The sequence below is a fragment of the Trichosurus vulpecula genome, chromosome 9 (genome assembly GCF_011100635.1).
Source record: "Trichosurus vulpecula isolate mTriVul1 chromosome 9, mTriVul1.pri, whole genome shotgun sequence".
In the NCBI taxonomy this organism is placed as follows: domain Eukaryota; kingdom Metazoa; phylum Chordata; class Mammalia; order Diprotodontia; family Phalangeridae; genus Trichosurus; species Trichosurus vulpecula.
Window position 1 is genome coordinate 44653518 of NC_050581.1, and position 8448 is coordinate 44661965.

Below are 8448 nucleotides of genomic sequence, written 5' to 3' on the forward strand. Positions count from 1 at the left end.
ATTTTTGGATTATACTATCCAGCCTCAATGTCATTCATCAACCAGGGCTGAAAATGCAAGAAAATTTCTATGAGTTTTCATTGGCTTTCCAAGACTTTAGTAATTACATGTATAAATGTAATTAGAAGAACTTAATTAATTTCTTAAAATAAACCTGCTAGACCAATATTGTATTAACAAAGAAATCAGTACATATTTGAACAAACATTAGCATGTTGTAGAATTCAAGGTACTAAAAATTATACTATGTGATTATGATTACAGAATATTTTGATTACATTTCTCTTGTTTCAAGTCATCTTTGTTTTTTTTTTTAAACTTAGAGCTGGAACTTCCTACTGATGGTCTTGGTCTAAAAATTGTCTGGGCTGGGGGAAGGGGGGTGTGTGTGGTAGAGCAGGATGGCAGGCAAAAGAGATGAGTTTACAACTACATTTTTGCATGTTGTATGCTATTTACTTGTTTTATTAATTCCTACACTTTCCCAATGTTGTTCAGTCATCTGTGTGTCCTATATTGCACATCCGTATTGGTGCATTTTCCTTGTATTATAAAATTCCATAAGGCAACTAATGGATCTTCCTAATTTCCTTTTTATGATGTTCTAAATAGTAGTAAATGTTATGTATTTCGGTGATGGTAAACCTTTTTAAATATTTGGGCCATATGGAAGATAGTTACTACTGAGATCAAGAGTCTTATATCTTTTCTTTCCATGTGTCATCTCCTGGCCTTTTTTTCAATATGTAGTCCAATTTCCTCATTCAGGAAATTTAGGCCCAGGAATGCTGAATGAATTGCCCAAGGTCACATATGTAGTAAGCACCAGAGATGGTATTTGATCCTAGGTCCTCTGACTCCAAATCCAGTTTTTATTCAACAATGACTTGTGATAATCAGCTTCTCAAAGGTGGAATGCCTTGGACATGTCCAGAAACATCATGTCTTACTAAAAGAGAATACAGTTTATTCTGTATTCTTAGAGACCGTTAACATGTCTTGACATAAACCAAGCTCATATAGTTTCCTGTGGGAAAAAGATATTTTGGGGGGAAATAATATTCTATTATATTTCTGTTATTTATATATTTTGTAGAATCATAGATTTGGAATTGGAAGGGGCTTTAAAGGCTACATAGTTTACTCCCCTCATTTTACGGATGAGGAAATTGGAGCCTAGAAAGGCTATGTGACAGGGTCAAATAAGTGGCAGAGCTGGGATGTGAACCTGGGCCTTCTGACTCCAAATTTGGTAGTTATTCCGTGATACCACTGTGACTCGTCTCATTTCTTTTGATCTTTGAGATCCTAAAGAAGACACTGACACTAGCATGGGGGAAAAGATGTTTATACAATATTTTGGCAACTTCTTTTGTCACTTTAACTGACCATGGCAATTTTACCTTAATTTCAAAGTGCTTTCTAAGCAATAAGTTCTTATCCCCACCACCCCCTGCCCAAACTCCTTCTGTTAAAGACTCTAAGAATTTTATAGATTGTAGAGTTGAATGAACTTCAAAGACTATACCAGCTGGAGCCTCAGTTTACCTTATTTGTAGAATGAAGAGACTGGGTTTCTCACATCCCTTTCAATTCTAAATCTGTGACTCCAGGCCTGGTTTAGTCCAATGCCCTGATTTTTTTTTTATTCTTTTTTTTTTTTTGGAGGGGGGAAGGCATGGCAATTGAGGTCGAGTGACTTGCCCAAAGTCACAGAGCTAGTAAGTGTGTCAAGTGTCTGAGGCCAGATTTGAACTCAGGTCCTCCTGACTCCAGGGCTACTCACTGTGCCACCTAGCTGCCCCTAATGCCCTGATTTTACAGAGGAAGAAACATGTCTTGTCAGATGATTTATCACCAGAGGTAGAGACTTGTCCAAAGTCATAGAACCATTTGGTAGCAGAGTCAGAACTAGAATTTGGGCCTCCTGATTCCTGCTTTTCCCACTACACCACTCTTTCTAAATCCTATTATTTTAAAAATAAATCATTCTGCAGATCTTTTATTGTATTTGCTGTATACTTATCAAATCACATGTTTTTTTCCAAGGGCCATAAATGTATTTTGATTATGACAACACAAAAAGAAGTTTAGTCAAATCTGTAGGAGATAATGATGAAGTGAGTGATTTAACAGACTGAAAAGATAATTTGAGGTGAACAGTTATAATTTGAGACTTTTAAATTACCAGTGGTTATATTTTTTGTTTTCTTTTTGTTTCCAAACATTCTTTTACAAATGTATGTTTTGAGAGACGCTAATGTTATAGAAGAATATGGAATATTAGATTTTCCTTTTTAGAAAAATATCCATGTAGCTTTTCTTGAGATTCATTTCTCATCACTGCATTTTGGTTTTTCCATTTAATTTTAATTGTATCCTGTTTTTGAAGATCATAAAATCATAGAATTACAGCATGTCACAATGTCTCTCAAGTCATATACTCCTACTTCCAACTACTGACATAGAACTTTAAGGGTTACAAAGCAGTTTGCAAACATATCACTTAAAGACCTTTTACTATAGTTTAGTCCTTTACCCCTCTTGAATCGTTCAGCCAAAACTGAATAGCTCTTAGCTCACACTAAACTAACTAAACATTTTCCCTTTCATTGGGAGATTGTAATTGTCTCCCCTTGGCTAGCCGAAAATACTTTTCTGGCCTGTATAAACCCATTTCCTCTAGCTTTCCTTTGCAGGTACTTTTCATCTCTGAGTTGTTCTCTGGTTCTTTCTATACATTTTCTACAATTCACTTCATTTGTTAAATTCTAAACCGTATCACTGAGGCACAGAGCTGGAAGGTTTTTAGAACTAATCTAATTCAATCATATTATTCCTACAGTTTTGAAAATGGAGGCTCAGAGAGCAGAATAGACTTGACCAAAGTCACATCAAATTCTACAGTAAAGTTCTTCATTGAACATAGAGATTCAGTTTATAGTTCCCACATTATCCTTTCGTATTTGGGTGTGGGTTACTCAAGGAAGGCTTTCATAAAATAGATTAGAGGATCCTAGATCTAGAGCTGGAAGAGATCTCAGAGGCTGTCTAGTCCAACCACCTTTTTTGACAGATGAGGAAACGGAGTCCCAGGGATGTTGACTTGCTCCGGATCACATAGTAATACAATAAGTGTCAGAGGTAGGATTTCATGCTTGATTTCTAAAGACAAAGAAGTTGAATTGACCAACATATAGTTTTTATTTGGGTTCCTATCCCCTTTCTGTCCCATTACCTGAAAAGCAATCTTTCATTTTATTCCTCATTTATGGATAGGTTGCAGAATTTCACAGCAATGGAAGGAAATTTATACATGGTTTAGTCCGAATTTCTCATTTTATAAGATAGCCCAGAGATAGGAAATGATCGTGCTAAAGTCACACAACAATACTAAATGGAATAAAAAGGAGTTATTATTATTGTTGGTGGTTGTGGTGGTGCAGTAAAGACAAGAACAGAGGTTCTCAACAATAGTCTTCTTTCCTCTCCTTTCTTTTCCTTTCCATTCTACCCCACTCCACTGACCCACTTTGGACACTTTGTTAGTGTCCTGTGCATTCTTAAAGATGGCTACAATGCAGTTTTGAGGCATTCAATTTGATGCTGTAGGTTGTGCAGGGGCTTAGGTAGAATTTATCTAAAGTTTGATATTAGAGAAACTAAGTCTGTGAGGGGGGGAATTTGACTTTTGAAGGACCCATGGTTTGGTATGAAAATAATGACTTTAGTAAGTTTTTTCCATGTAACATTGCAACAGGTCATCACTTTTTTTTTAGGCAATAGGGGTTGTGTTACACAGCTAGTAAGTGTCTGAGGGGTCACACAGCTAATAAGTGTGTGAGAATGGATTTGAACTCAGGTCCTCATGACTCCAGGGTCAGTGCTCTGTCACTGTGCCACTGGTCCCAACAGGTCATCATTTCAACATTTCTCCAGTCCCCATTTATTGTTTGTTATGGCTTGTTTTGTGAAGTTTGGATTCAGTCAAACGGCTGCACTTGAGGACCCAGAGTGCCATATGTGTCCTCAAGATTGCAGGTTCTCCACCCTGGTAGACTGCAGGGCTTCTTAAATTTTTTCCACTTGTGACCCTTTTTCACCTGAGAAATTTTTCCATGATTTTGGGTATATAGGTATATAAAACAGGTATATATTTAATGATAAAAAATATAAAGAAATTTATTTTTAAAACAATTTGTTGGTATATATTTAATTTTACTATTTATTAAAGATGAAAGCAAATTTGCATACTAATGAGATAGATGTGCTTGTTTATTTTTACACAAAGAATTAAATCTCAGCAGAATATTTGATACTTTCAGTTTGCAGAGCATCTTCAATGTTTTTCAGAGTTGATCGATATTTTGATTTTATAGTCAGCAATGCTGAGAATGTTGCTTCACATTAATATGTAGGACAAAATGACAGAAGTATGTGTAGGGCCATTTCAGAGATTGTTAGAAATAGTCCCAATCTCAAACCAAAATTCATTTAATGATTTTGTATGTACAGTAAAAACACTGCAATTTGTATCATACAGTAGACTCGAATGTGAGTCGATGTGTTTCTGGCAGTGTTCATTGGCTTTGTGTGGCCTGTGACATACGCAGTGCAAAGTGCGCATGCTGTGTGTTTAGAACCAAGCCTGCAGTGAAGTTGCAGGATGGAACATGGATAAACTACGCATTTGATTTTGAATTAATTTTTGGTTGTTGTGCATTCAGAAACCTTTTACTATTTCCAAATTTTCCCAGCCCCTGCATTCTGTTATGTGACCTCATATGGGATGGTGACCCACAGTTTAAGAAGCACTAGATAGAGGAAAGATCAAAGAACTAGAAGCCAGGGAACCTCTTTCTAGTCTCAGCTATGACCCTAACTTGTTGCGTACGCTTGTGTAAGTCATATCACTTCTATGGGCCTCAGTTTCCTCATGTGTAAAAGGAGGATTTGGACTAGGAGATCTTGGTGGTTCCATGATTCTGTTTCATTGGCATCCATCAAATCTTTAGTATTCCACCATTTAGTTCCTCCTTTATTTATCTCTGATATATCAATACAGGTTGTTTTTCTTGCCTGGGGTGGGGGTCTGTTGGGAGAGAGGGGAACATGAGGGAGGAAGGAAGAGGGGGAGAGAGAGAGGCAGAGACAGAGACACAGACACACAGAGACACAGTGACAGATACAGAAAGAGAAAGAAAGAGGGGGAGATGAGACAGGGATATGCCAACTTCTTTACTTGGTTTTGCTATCACACCCTTACCTTTCTAACCTCTTGTCTGGGCTTTTATTAAGATGTGCCCCTAAAAGCTTATTGTTTTTCACCTGTTTCTTCTCTCTGCAATATTTCTGTTTGTGACGCTACTATTCACCAATTCTCTCATATTTGCAAACTTGGGAGATTACCTTTGAATTTCTCTCTACTTCAACTCTCTCACATCCAATCTTCTGAATTCTATTGATTCTAATTTAATAATATCTCTTATATCTGACCCTTTTAATTATTCATTCCAATCCCATCACCTTTGTACAAACCCAATTTCCCCACTTACCTGGAATAAGGCAAGAGTCTTCCAACAGGTCTTTATAGCTCTCTTCTCTCTCGCCTTCAATGGAACCTTCATACCGCTGCCAGAATAAAATTTCTTAAACATGGAGCTGGCCATGCCCCTCCTGTCTTTTTTTAAACTAGATTTTTTTTCCAACCAGCAAAAAACAGCTTTTTCTTCCTACCACTCCCTCCAATGAAAAATGAAACACAAAAATCTTTTGTTACAAATACAGATAGTCAAAACAAATTTCTGTATTGTTCATGACAAAAGGTAAATATATATGTATATAAACATAAACATATTCTAAACATGCATATATATGTACATATATAAGCTTTTCTGTATATATGTGTCTTAATCTGCACTCTCACTTCTTTATCAGGAGGTGGCATTAGTTCTCTGGAATTGTGGTTGGTTATTATACCTATCAGAATTCCTAAGTTTTTTAAAGTTGTTATTTTACCATATTATTGTCATTGTACAAACTGTTCTCCTTGTTCTGTTTACTTCACTCTGCATTAGTTCGTACAATTCTTCCCAGATTTTTCTGAAATCATCCCCTTCATCAATTTCTTACAGTACAATAGTATTCTATCATGTTTCTATACCATGACTTATTCAGTCATTCTCCACCTGATGGGCACGCACTCAGGTTCCCATTCTTTGCCACCTCAAAAAAAGCTATAAATAATTTTGTGCATCCTTAGATTTTTTTTATTGCTTAGATCTAATCCTTTTGCTAACCTTACCTCTAATTCCTACCTCTCCTCCTATTTCTCTGTTGACTGAAATGTATTTCTGTACCCAATTGTGTGTGTGTGTGTGTGTGTGTGTGTGTGTGTGTGTGTGTGTATTCTTCATTTAGATGGCAGTGTGGTTCAAAAGTCAGCTACTCCCCCTTCTTCCTTTTTTTGCATAGAATTCTACTTGTGCACCCTCAATTAAATGAGAAAATTTACCCTAAACTTCCTTTCCTTTTCCCACTCCTCATGTATTCCTTTTCTCTCTTTCAATTCTTCTTATAAGATAATCGAGATATAACAGAACCATTCCCAGGCTTTCTGTCTACTTAGACTCCTTTTATGATCCTTAATGATAATAGAGTTTAAGGGGGACACAAGTCATCTTCCTATAAGCAGTTTATCGTTGTTTAATCCTTTATGATTGCTCATTCATGTTTACTTTTTTATGTTTCTTTTAACTCCTGTGTTTGAACTTCAGAGTTTCTATGCAGCTCTGATCTTTTAATCAGGAATGCTTGTAAGTCTTCTCCATTTTTCTCCCTGTAAGATAATACTCAGTTTTGCTGGGTCAGCTATTCTTGGCTGTAAGCCTATATCCTTTGACTTCTGGATTTGACTTCTGACAAGCTTCTTACTCCTTTATAGTGGTAGCTGCTAAATCATTTGTGATGCTGACTGTGGCTCTTTGATACTTAAATTCTTTCTTTCTGGCTGCTTGGAGTATTTTTTCTCTGACCCAGAAGGTTATGGATTTTGGCTATGATGTTCTTGGGAGTTTTCATTTTAGTTTCTTTCAAAAGGTGATTAGTAGAATCTTTCTATTTCTACTTGCCCTCTGGTTCTAAAAGATCTGGGAAGTTTTTGTTTAAAAGTTCTCAAAATATGATACTAGATTCTTCTTATTGATTGTGGCTTTCAGGTAGTCCAAACCAGCTGACATCTGTTCCCATATGCTTCAAGGAGTCAGGGTGCCCCTGTATTGATCTGGGGCATATCTTCTTCCTGTGTTGGAGTGCTTGGAGCATTGAGGTCCTGGCCAGACCTAGGCCCATAGACCTCTCTGTCCCCCTTTGCTTAGAAAAATGACTCTCTCTGATTTTTTCTTGAATTTCTCCATCAGGATTCTGTGTATTTTCTAGAACTCTTTGAAGTTTTGAGGAGGGGCTTGATGTACTTCTTCTGGCTACTCCTTGTGTCACTCCTTAGCTGAAAATTTCCAGGTGATCTCTATTGCCTAAGTCATGTTCAAATGTCTCTGCTTGGTACTCAAGGCCTTCCATAATCTGTTATCACCCTTTCTTTCTAACCTTATCTCATGTTGTTCCCTTTCACACAATCTTTCCTCCAAAGAGACTGGATTATTTTGTGCCTTCTGAAGCTTTCCTGCTTCCATACTTTTTCCTACACTGATTCCTATACTTGGAATATTTTTCCTCCCGATCTTTATTCAACAGAATTCCTAACCATTCTTTGAAGTCCTCCTCAAATGCCACCTTCTCCAGGAAGCCTTTCCTGATCTCTGACCACCTCAACTTTTCTTCCTCAGTCTTCACATAGCACTTTGTTTTGTAACTTTCTTCTATAGCCAAAGTTACTTATATTGGTGTCATTTCCCTATTAGTTTGTAAACGTCTTTAGGGAAGGAATGGTATTATGTTTGAACTTTGTATCTACTCCTGCATCTAGGGTAGTATTTTGCAAACAGTAGTCAGTTAATAAATGACTGTGCTGCATTTTGCACAGATTTATAGATTGCCAAATACTTAAATTTCAAATACTGAGAAAAACAATATTGAACATCAAGAAATGCCGAGTTCTCACCTAGTGAAGCTGTCTCCTTGTCAAGAGTCTAATTGAGGTGGGATAAATAAGGGCTAAGTTAATATTAATGGTATAGCTAAAGAAATCTAGATAAAGCTGGGTCCAGTAACTTACTTTTGTTTCACAGTAGTTTGGTTATAGCTTTTAATTAATAGCTTCAACTCTCCACTATCCACATGTTGTTATCACTATTATTTGTTTCTTAAAAAGTCAAATAAATTGATCAAAGAGCTATACACCCAGGACTCATATAGGCAGACAACTCACAGTGAGTGGAGCAGAGAGGCATTCCTATTTGGGGAAACATCACAGGCCTCTGAGCCCCAAAA